Below are 12,056 nucleotides of genomic sequence, written 5' to 3'. Positions count from 1 at the left end.
ATCCACCCTTCTGTCCTTGGACACTGTAGAGAGCGGCGCGGCGAAACAAAGATGGCCGACATCCAGCCTTGTCTGGATATAAACGACTTACTGCGCATGTGCAGGCTTGTCCCCTTGCTAGGGCTCCCTCTAGTGGTGAACAGCGGTACTGCACATGTGCAGTTTATGCACCAGGTGTTAGTTGACCGTTAATATGCTAATGAGGTGATTCATTCTCCGCCAATCCCTGGAGGACAAGTAGTGGGGTGATCCAAGCCCCACCAATCCCTGAGAGATAATTAGCATACTGTTGTCTATATAAGCCGAGCGATTTTGCTGCTCGGGGTCCCTGTTCAGAAGAGCTGTAACACTGAGAAGAGCTGTAACACTGAGAAGAGCTGTAACACTAAGAAGAGCTGTAACACTGAGAAGAGCTGTAACACTAAGAAGAGCTGTAACACAGTAAAGGCTTGCTCGCAGAAGAATCCTGTTGCCGCGCGTCGTTCTTGCTGGCGGGACATTGGGCGCGCGACAGGACACCTAGGCTAATTCCCCAGCTTAGCTTTGTGAATGGCACGGTAGTAGGTAAGCGTTGACGCACAAGCGTCTCTATGACATGCTGACTTGGGGGTCTCTGGGTAAACAGTGCTAGATAGAGCTAGTCAGAGTGGAAGGTCCGTCTGACCTTAGCTTTTAGGAGCTCCATAAGGACTTTCACAGTTGCTGAGTGACTAGTTTACATTCCCATCAGGGTATAAAGGTTCCCCTCCCCCACTTCCTCACCAGCATTTGCTTTCTTAATGGCTGCCATCATGGCTCAGGTAAGACAAACCGTGGTTTCGGTTTGCATTTTTATGCTGGTTTCTGGGGTTGAACATGATTTTCACACTTGTATTTAACTTTTTCAGAGATATCTAACTATCCCATTTGCACACTCATTTGCCCGGTTGCTTGATTTCCTCTTTAGTTGTTTTTTTTTAAATGCTCTTTGTATGTTCTAGATATTAATCCTCTGCCATTGTTTAGACAGCAAAGATTTCCTTTCCCCTTCTGTAGATCCTCTCCCCGCTGGACTGTTTCCTTGGTGATACAAAAGCTTTTTAGTTTTATGAGGCCTCTTTTGTCAGTTGTTGGTATTATTTTCCCGAGCACTGGAGCCCCATTGAGAAGTTCTTGCCTATGCCTATATTCTAAAGTATTTTTTTCCTCTGTTCTCTATTAATTTCAGGGTTTCAGATTATACTTTAATATATTTGACCCACTGTGGGATGAGTTTTGTACAGGCTGAGAAATAGAACTTTTATTCTTCCCCACCTGGAAATCCAGTTTCCTAGAACCATTTGTAGAAGTATTTGCCTTTTACTCTATCTGCATTTTTATGTCTTGTTCAAGATCAGGTGGCTATAGATAGACGGGTTGATATCTGGATCTTCTGTTCTGTTGATCTATATGTCTGGTTTTGTTACTATGGCTTTGCAGTAGAACATGAAGTCAGGTATGGTGATTCCTCAACAGGGTTCTTTTGCTCTGGATTGCTCTGGCTTTTAGCCCAAGAGCTTTTATGCTTCTATATGAATTTTATGATTTTAAAATACTTCTATAAAAATGGTATTAGAATTTTTAATGAGATTGCCCTGTGTTTCTTTTTCTCTTGTTTCTTTTTTCTTTTTAATTTGTATGTTCAGGTGCATATGAACATGTATGCTGATGTGTGCAGAGACCAGAGGACACCTCTAGTATTATTTTTCTGGAGTTCTACATTGTAGTTTTAGTTGAGACCTCTAGTAGGCCTGTGGCTCGCCGAGAGTCTCTACTGCATGGCACAGAACCCGAGGGCTCCACTGTGTCAGCAGCACTGAGCTCATGAGCTGCTCCGTCACCCTTAGGTGTGGATGAGCAGACTCAGGTTCTTGTGCTTGCACAGCACACACTTCACCAACTGAGCTAGCCACGCCCCGAGTCCAGGGCTGGGATGGCGCAGAATCTGAAGATTGCTTTTGATAAGGGATATTCTCACTCTATGAATTCTTCCACTCTGCCATTGGGTCTTTTGAACTACATTTCTAGGATGGCCAAGTAAAGAATCTTTGAAGGTCAAACATTAATCAACACAAGTAAAAGCCAGAAGATGAGCAGCTTCTTGAGGAAATTTTCCAGAGAGCATTTGTCTCAGTGAGCAAGGTAGTCCATGAGGATTCCAAGTCAGCAGTGTCGGGGACTCTGCCTCTGCCTAAAGCAGAGCCTGAAGGATACAATCTCCGTTCAGGGAGGAACCCGAACATATGACCTCCTGCCTTTCCTTTGTCCTGAGAACAAGAGAGCCTGAAAGCTCTCCTGAGACTCGTAGCCAGCCATCTTTCTTAGTCTTGCAGTCCCAGAGTCCAAAAAAAACTCAACCCAAGAAATACATTTACAGCGAAGCTTAATTTGTAGTTTCCAGGCGACTGGCAGGAACAAACACGAGTCTATTCTGAAGGTTCCGTTTTCAACAGCAGATTCAGGACTCGCCATTGATAGATTCTAAAGAAGCTAGCGCATGTGGCTGAAATCAGAAAACGTGAAAGGAAATAATGTACCGTGTGCAGGTCCTGGCAAGAACGAGATGACAGACAGACGAGGAAGCAGCAGCTATTGGAATGAGGAGGCAGCGGGTATAAAATAAGTCCGTTAACTATGTTGAAAAAAAAAAAAGCCCAAAATTAAAAATATACAGAAAGCATGACCAGAAGATTTGATAAGCTCAAGGAAAAACAACAACAACAACAACAACAACAAAAAAACAAAACAAAACCCCAAAACAACAACAAAATATGCACCGGAATTACATAACAAGATGGCTTATCTGTGAAGAACACTGGCTGCAGTTCCAGAGGAACTGGGTTTGATTCCCAGTACCCACATGGCAGCTCACAACCATATATTACTCAGTTAGGGGGAGTCCATCCTCCCCCTCTTGCCTCCACTGCTACCAGGCACACAAGCGGTACACAGACATGCAGGTAGGCAAAACACCGACACATATTCTATTTAAAAACCAGCAGCACAACACATGGACCTAACAGCAGAACAACCACAACAGGAGGGTAGATGAGGAAGGACAGGTCCAGGAAATTTTCAGAACACCGCCCAGAAAATAGGAGAGGGTTTATATAACACGAGAGTTTGTGAGAACCATCTGATTGCAACTCTATGCAGACAGGGAGGAAGGAAAGGAGTAATTCAAGTAATAACTGAGAACACGGAAGGAAAACATTGAAGGTGAGCTCATGCCGGAGTTTAAGGCCAAAGAGATCTGACACCTCTCTGGCTTCTGTTGGTACCAGGTTATGCACAAGGTATAGACATACGTGCAGGCAACACATGCATGCACGCAAGCATGCATACATGTTGCATAACTTCTTAACAGAAGAGGAAACCTGTGAAAACACGGAGAATAACAAACATAAAAGTAGATGAGAACATAACAAAATAAAATACGGAAGAATCAAGACCTTAAAAAAAAAAAACCCACAGAAACAAGGGGTTGGAGCGAATGTTCAATATATTGAAATTTTAAGCTAGTAGAGATTGTTGTAGATTCGGATTGATGCTTGCATGAGAATCCTGCTGAGGCGTCCTGCCCAAGCTGTTTCTAATTGGTAAATAAAGTTGCTATTGGCCAATGGCTGGGCAGGCGGACAGAGGCAGGACTTTAGAATTCATGGGCAAGGTGACAGAGGAAGAACAATGTAGACTCGCCATTGCCAGGAAAGAAGGTTCAGGATTGAGCGCTGTAGAAGACAGCGTACAATCTTGTAAGAGCCGGAAGAGTGGCCCCAGGGGCCAACGACCTCCCCCCTGTTTGGGTCTGGGATAGCAAAGTTGGAATAAAGATTTTAGTAAATAATAATTCAAAGCAGAGAGGAGGCGTTAGCTATGTGGAAGTCAGGGAGTGACCCAGCCATTACATTGTTTAAGGCATATTAAAATAGAAGGCTGTGTGTTTGTGTCTTTCCTTTGTGAATCAAAACATTGGGCAGGTGACAGGGCATTTGTGTCACTGCTGGTGGGGTAATTTGAGGAGTGATCACTATTAATGTGACAGATGTTGTCCAACATGTCCTACATCTCCAACATGTAGGGCGGTGGGCTGTGAAAGGTACCCTGATTCCTGGTCAAGATAGGTCAAATTCCCGGAGATCCTAGACAGGAGCATTCCAGTCTCCCAGGAGATCAGGCCCCTCATGTAGCTTACAGCACCCACACACCCCTCACCTCACCACAACCCCCGGTAGAGAGGTTTGAGACAGGTCAGGTAGGGCAAAGCCCCGAGTATGAGGATGTAGGCTCAAGACAGATCAGTCACAAAGAAGTAGGACCACGCCCCTGAACATGTCGATGAGGTCTTCCCAAGCTCTCAGGCCAAACCTATAGGAAGTACTTGCTGTCAGACACTGACCCATCCAAAAGCTGAATATAATAATCTTATTTAGAAGGATTAAGTGTATGCAGGAATGATTCCATCGTCTGAGAGCTTCTGTCATAAGAGCTGTAACACCGCTGCTTGGGGAAGAGATCTGCTCTCCGGAAAGCCAGAAACTACCCTGCACCCCTCGCTGGCTAGTCAGTCCCCTGCTGGCTCAGCCTGGCCCCAACATCCTGTGGCAGCGGCAGGAGGCAAAGCAGCACCAGCAGCAAAGGTGGCAAAGGTGTTCCCCTTCCCTGCCCGAGTTCCCTCCCCCTCATCTGAACCCTTGCACCTAGCCAGACCAGAGATCTCCATGGAAAGCCCCCAGTACAAAGCCCCTCACTCACTTTTAAAAATTAATTGGAGATTCCCGAATGGAAAGCATGCACTGTGGAGTGAGATTAGGAGGTGGGGAGAATTGGTTGCCAAGCCGAGCGAGCCGAGCCGAGCCGAGCCACGTGATTCCTCCCCAAGCTGCACAGGTTCAGAACTAGAACAAAAGGCGTGCTGAATTGGCGTGTAATATTCTGGGGTTCATGGCATGAGCTTGGACACAGCAAAGTCCTCCAAGCAAATCTGGACAAAGCAGGATAGCAGGGATTTATCCAAGACCCTTCTCAGAGGTGCTGGGAAACTCTGCTGTGCAAAGAGACAGACTGCTCAGAAGGCGGGGGTGGGGGTGGGAGTGGGGAGGTGGGGGGAGGAAATGGGGGGGCACGGGACGGTAGAGGCTGCTTGCCTCCAACAATCAGATAAATAAGGATAGGGATAAAAGAAATTTGATTTAAATCGTTTTAAAGAATAGAAAAGAACATAATTATTGTTTAAGACTTTTTAAGTCTAATTGGAATAAAGAAATCACAAAGGTAAGAAACAAAGGCACAGAGATAGAATAGAATGAATGAAAAACGCTTTAAAGAAAATTTGAAAAAGTTGATGCCAGGACAGTACTTGGTCTACATGGGAATCCTGAGAGTGCCTAGCCTGGTATGACAAATTGAGAGCCTGAAAATAGGCTTATGTAGTAAGTACAAGGGAATTTAATTGAAGCTAAACATATAGGAGAGGATGCTAATTCATGCTATATAAAGAGAAAGGAGATATATTTATATACCCACAGAAATATTACTCTCCATAGAAGGGAGAATTTAAGAATGTGTAGATGAATAAATAAATTTAGGCCTTGATCTCACTATTAAAAATTATTCATGTAAGAACAAGGCAGGAGATATCAGAGGACCACTGTCTCAATTGATAATACTAATTGTTTAGATTGCTTTGCTTGTTTTAAATTGATTCAATTATCAAAATGTATGTGGTTATAAGTTTAGTGGTTATAATATTAAAAATTTCCTGGGAGAGAGGCCAAAATAGGGCAGACCTGAAGAGAAAGGAGGCTTCTAATTTGAATCAATCTATACCTTTGATGATTTTGGGTTATTGGACCAAGGACATGCTATTTTGGAAGAGAGGTTCTGTGTTTGTGTTAATAGGAAAGAAGAGAAGGCTTTGGACACCTTTCAGAGTGAATTGGATCAGATATGATACAGGAAGACCCCCTGAAGATCTTGGCTACAGAAAAGAAAAATTCAAAAAAACCAAACAGGACAGGTAACTTGAATTGCTGATCCCTTCGCACAGGAACAGCTCTGTAACTGGCTTAGACATAAAAATGTCTCTAGCCAAAACTTCAGCTAAAATTAGAAATAAATCTTGTTGGTTATGGAATCCTTAAGATTCCTTATGCCATCCTTCACACGGCACGAACAAAGATTTATTACAATCGGTTATTGATCAAATTAACTCATACAAGGAAAGGATAGTTTTCTTTCGCCTGTTCAAACAAGGAGCAAAAATTCACCCTTAACCGATCTGTGTGCTTTGCACAACCCATATGAATATCTTAAGAGTACTGACATTTTGGTTGTAAGAATCATATATTACAGAATGTGCAGTTCTAACAAGATTTGTCTGTGGGGATGCTGAGGTGATCTACCATTCCAGCTCCCCGTCTCCTGAAGCTGTTTCTAGAGACTTGCTTCCAGAACAGCTTCAGGAATAGCTGCTGATTCCGGATGGACTTGGTTCATCCAGCCTTCCAGACAGATCCAGTCAGAACTGCAGTCAAACCCTGAGTCTTCTAAGCATACAGAGACTGGATAACAGATGCTAAAGCTAGCTTTCTTAAGTCTTAACAGATTTTCTAATTTTCCTACCCGTTCCCACCCCTTTAAAGCATTTTCATTGCCCCAATTCAGAAGGAAGAAGGTATAGAAGTTCATCATCCTGATCCCTTGGGTTTGGGTGTCTTTTTATGGTGATTTTATAAATTATAGGTAGGTTGTCATTTTAAGGTATAATTTAAAAATGTTCATAATTTCGAGCACAGAGGAAATATATGGGAGAGATTACTAAATGTATTCTTGAACAAAGTATTGTATAGCCATAATCTTATATTGGTAAAAAATCTTTATAACTGATACAAAATATAGATACAAAATTGAAATTAATATTGTTACTCTTATTTGGGAATGATGCCTATGTAACTCATTGAAGAATACAAGGCTTAGACCCAGTCCTTCCAGAAACTGCTATTGTTTAGGAAGGTTAAGTAATGACAATTAAGGGCCAGATAGTAAACTCATGATTATATTAAATGCTGAATTAATTAATTAATAAGGTGCTTGCAATATTAATCAAATAGAAATAGCTAAGAGTATTCAAGGTTTAACAGTTCAGATATAGTTTATATAGTTTTCTTTTTTTAAAAAAAATATTTATTTATTATATATGAGTACCCTGTAGCTGTTTTCAGACACACCAGAAGAGGTATCAGATCTCATTGCAGATGGTTGTGAGCCACCATGTGGTTGCTGGGATTTGAACTCAGGACCTCTGGAAGAACAGTTGGTGCTCTTAACCACTGAGCCATCTCTCCAGCCCTATAGTTTTCGAAAGCATCAGAAGTTCATAGAATATGACATTTAAGTTCATTTCAATATTATTAGAATTTTGACTAAGAGACGTGTCAGCTCCTCCTGACAGTGCCCCCTTCATGGTTCGAAGAAGATACTGAGCATCATAACCCCCATATGGAGTTGTTACAGTTAGCCACTGGGCAAGGGTTGTCCTAATTCATCTATAGACAAAAATACTGTCCAGGAAAGGACATGCAATACAGGGCAGCCAAGAGTTTATCTCTGCCAAGATAGAGTAAGCCAGTCCTTCATAATTCCTGCTTCATATAAGGTCTGCCAGATGGTCCTGGGTCAGAATGCTGACGGCAGATGCTCCAACATTTTGAGGAATCAGGGACTGTCCAGGTAGTCAGCGGTCTCTGCAGTCTGTTTAAGTTTTCGAAGCTATGTTTCTGTGCTTCCTATAAACTCAGGTAATATTTAATTCATTCTCAGATCTCTGACTGGGTTGAAGACTAGTTGTAGTCTCACCATCAAACTCACGGTATTTAACACTAAGGAAGATCATTTAGATTTGAAAGGGTGGTTTTCAGGTGGCAATGCAAGTCAAAATTCAAAACAATTCGATTGTTTCTGATTAACAGTGAATGGGCGATCAGCAGGAGTCTGGGAAAGCTTTTGGAGGAAGAGAGGGAATATATTCGTAACTCACACACTGTGTCCTGTAGATTCTGTACAATATAAGACCTGAGCTAATTAAGAAAAACTTGTTTCCAAAGCACCTAATGCCACCCACAATACCAGCCCGAGGTGTTACGTTCCAAACTGGAAGAATCCTGTAATCCCTTTGCAACGAAAGTTTCTATGAAAAACACCTGCTTAAACATAGGGTCATGAAGAAGTCTATGGGTTTTAGCTCTATAAGATCACTATCATTATTTTTAAAGAATCATTTATTTTTATGTATATGAATGCCCCGTCGCTGGCTTCTTTGAAATACAAGGTACTGAAGCTTTAATGATCTCTCATTTATTTCTTCTTTCTAGTTGAGACTTGTTCTTAAGCATTGCTAAGAACTGTTTCCACCACATAGCCGTGGTCTCTCTTACACCAGGGGAACCTTAGTATTACTTTTGTGGTTTGAGTGTGAAATGTGTCTACAGACCTGTGTTTGGGCATTTGGTCTCAGCTGGTGGTACATTTTGAGAAGGTTGTGGGACCTTTGGGAGGCAGAGCCTTGCTTCAGGAGTGAGTCACTGTGGGGAGGCTGACATAGCCTGGTCTCCCTTCCTGGTCACTTTGCTTCCTGACTGAGGTGCAGTGTGACCAGCTGCCTCACTCCTGCTAGCCACACATTCCTGCCAGGATGACCTGCATCCCCTAAAACCACAAGCTAAAGGAAACCCCCATTCCCTTACGGTGCTCTCATCGGGTGCTCTGTCACAGCAAGAAAGTAACTACCACACTGGAAGCGCTCAGGAAGCCCCTCTCTCCTCAGTCTCTAGCTGGGATTTCATACTTCTCTTCCCAATCTTCAGGCATCCTCTTCTCTTTTCTCACAGTAGGTGAGTTCCCCAGCCCTCCTATTCATACCTAACCACTCATCCAGACCCACACCCATGCTGACTTCCTGAAAAATCCCCCAACTTTACCACTATCAGTGTATCTTCTCCCTCTTTTCTTCCTATTGTACCAAAAGTAGAATGTTTCATTCTACCCATGATTAAATTCTCCAACACCTTGTGGTCCAGGTCTACTCAGAAACCTCATCTCCACCTCACCCCCCCACCCCCACATACCCTGCATCTTCTCATGACTTTTCCCTATCAATACAAATAAACTGAATCTTTCTTTGAAAGAAACAAACACAATGTATAAATAAGTATTCCTGAGCCTACCGTCCCTCTCCAAACCAGACCTCCACCCCTTGCTATGACCTATATGTCCCAGCATGCACCGTTTGCAGTCACCTTCAGAACACCTGTACCCCTCCTTGTAGGAGCTCTCTCTCTCAAGTTACCCACTTTGTCTTTTTCCCTTTATGGTGATTGGAAAAGACAAGATGCTCTGGAGCGCACGAGAAAGGCAGCAGAGAGACTTGGAAGAATGTTTCTAGCTTCAGTTACACTTATATGTCTGCTGAGGTCCACCAGATTTGCAGACCTGTTGGCATTTCGCCGTTCTTTGGAGAAAGAAGAAATCGATCACAAACTTACTTCTTTGAGAGCCTATACTATGGCAAGTTTTGTAACCATTGCCAAGTTACTTTAAATTTGTGCTTTGGTTCAAGGGCAGACTTCATATTGGTTACGATGTGTTCCCAGCTGATTTGTCTCCAAAAAGGTTTGCTTAGGGCCTGCCAACTTCTGAACAGCTTCCCTTGTGACAGCATTTTCATTATATATGGAGGCTCCACTGCTTCCTAAATGCTTATGCCCTTCCAAGGACTCATCCTGAGTTCAATAGCCTTGTTAAGAAAACTTTCCCCAACAAAACATTGGCTCTGCTAATGCAGAAGGGAATATTCATCATGCTTCGTTTTGGGAATCACCCGACTTACGTACAATCCTTGAGGATGATTAGTTCAGTCACGAGCTTCTTTTTCTTTGGTGGAAGGAGCTAAGTGTCTCTAAGGCGAGTCTACTCCAGGACCAAGCCCACAACACGCATGCCCAAGCTGTTGTACCAAGCCCACCGCACGCATGCCCAAGCAGTCGCTTCCAGCTTCTTTTGTATTCCACGCCTGAGGACCACTCAGGGAAACCCAGCAGACTGAGTGGATGATCAGCGTTGGAGCTGCAACAGGGCCAGTGGTCTGTATGCCAGCGAAAATCACAGCAATCTTGGAAACCTCCACGGGCTTGGAGAGAAAAATCCAGGATGCATGGCAAACCAGCTCTCGCTGCCTTGACAGCAGCTGTATTGTTTCAGTGGAACAGTACCTCGTAGAGGAGGTGCCTGGCTGAGATTTCAGGGGCTTAGGCATGGAATTTTCATCTCATGCCCAGACTTGGGGGAGATGATAGTCACAACCCCAAACGTCTTGGCTTTTTTTCTGAAGCTTTGACTGGCCAAGTTCTGGTTGTCATGCAGTCTTCCAGCTTCAAGGTCGGGTTTAAGGAGACAATAACGAATAGGCTAAAGCTATGTCCTTGTGTAAAAGTCACCCCACGGTTGTCTGAAATATCACATGACTCCTGTGCGGGAGGCTCTGCACTGTTACTTGGACGACCTGGGGCTCATTTCAAGCACACCAATGCCAGTGCCTCCTTTGTAGTCATGATTTCTTTCACTGCTGACAAACACTGTGCACAGAAGCTTGGTGGGAGTTCGTGGGGCTCACTGAGCAGTGGAGGTTGGCAAGTTACCCAGAGAGGACCCCCTCATGAACAGAGCATGTCTCTTAGCTACAGCACTTCTGTCAGCCAGAGCCCATTCTAAGTTAAACAAAGATGCATGGGGTGTGTGTGTGTGTGTGTGTGTGTGTGTGTGTGTGTGTGTGTGTGTGATTTTTTTATTTTGCTATTTCTTTCTGAAATTTTTTCGTTAAGATTACGTTTTTATTTATTTTATCTTACATGTATGAACACGTATTACAGCACACATGTGGGGTTCTGGGGACAACTTCCTCCAGTCAGTTCTCCCTTTCTACCTTGTGGGTCCTGGAAATTGATCCCAGGTCATCAGGTGTGGCAGCAGACCATTGAGCCATCTCTCGGGTCCCTGCTCATGTCATGCCTCTTTAAGCACACATGTGTATAGCATTATTTTTAGTGAATCATTTTTTTTAAGTCAGTACAATTGGTGGTTTGAATGGCAATGCTCCCCATTGGCTCATATATTTGAATACTTGGTCCCCAGTTAATAGAACTGTTTGGGAAGGACAAGAACTTGTGGGAGGAAGTGCCTAACTGGGGCTGGGCTTTGAGGTTCAAAAGCCCGAGCCATTCCCAGTTTGTTCCCTCTCCCTCTCCCTCCCCCCTCTCTCCCTCTCCCTCCCCTCCCCCTCCCACTCTTCCTCTCCCATCTCTGCTACTGTTCCAGCGTATACCTACCTGCCTGTTGTCATCCTCCCTATCAAGAGAGTCATAGGCTCTAACCCTAAATAAATGCTTTCTTCTATAAGTTGCTCTGGTCATGGTGTCTCATCACCCCAGTAGGAAGGTAACCAAGACAACATATATAAAATAATGGACTTTTTTGAATGTGTCATGTCTTGAGACCACAGACTCTAGTACATTATCTCTCTTGCTTGTCTGATCATGTTCCTTTTCTCTTCTAGAGAGACGCTCGTGCCCTTTGTGTGAGGCCTTGGTCTGGCCACAGTGTTAGCCAAATCTCCTGTGATCCCCCAAGAACACTTCATGGTGCAGCCATGAGGTGCAGCAAGGGAGCAATGCAGATTGGTTCTGTTTCATCCGGAACTCTCTGGTTCCCTCCCTGCACCCTTACCTCTCCTTCCTGATTTCAGTTTATCCTTAAGGCTCGGGGCTGGTGTGACCTGCCCAGAAGCCTCCCCTCAAAGCACTTGCTGGGTTAAGGAGTTTATCTCTTGTGCTGGCTACTCTAACAGCACAGCCTGCTCTAGATCAGTCTTCATTCTCTCACTAATTTCTGAAACCAAAAGTTAGCTAGTGAAGAGCTGAGTCAACTTGTCTTATAAATCCTTGTATTCCTACTGTACCAATTGCTTCACCTGCCCTGGTAAACTC

The 12,056-nt window shown here is 43.8% G+C and overlaps 1 long non-coding RNA gene across 1 annotated transcript; it reads left to right on the top strand.

The window, feature by feature from the left end:
* The first annotated feature begins 323 nt into the window (after positions 1-323).
* On the top strand, positions 324-3,959 carry LOC134481802 (uncharacterized). Its single transcript, XR_015637625.1, has 2 exons — positions 324-564; positions 1,665-3,959. It is a non-coding gene; the product is annotated as an uncharacterized LOC134481802 (long non-coding RNA).
* Positions 3,960-12,056: the final 8,097 nt, after the last annotated feature.

This window comes from Rattus norvegicus, chromosome 14 (genome assembly GCF_021556685.1).
Source record: "Rattus norvegicus strain SHRSP/BbbUtx chromosome 14, alternate assembly SHRSP_T2T, whole genome shotgun sequence".
NCBI lineage: Eukaryota > Metazoa > Chordata > Mammalia > Rodentia > Muridae > Rattus > Rattus norvegicus.
The sequence above is the reverse complement of the archived record's forward strand: the minus strand, read 5'-3'. Positions and strand labels throughout refer to the sequence as shown.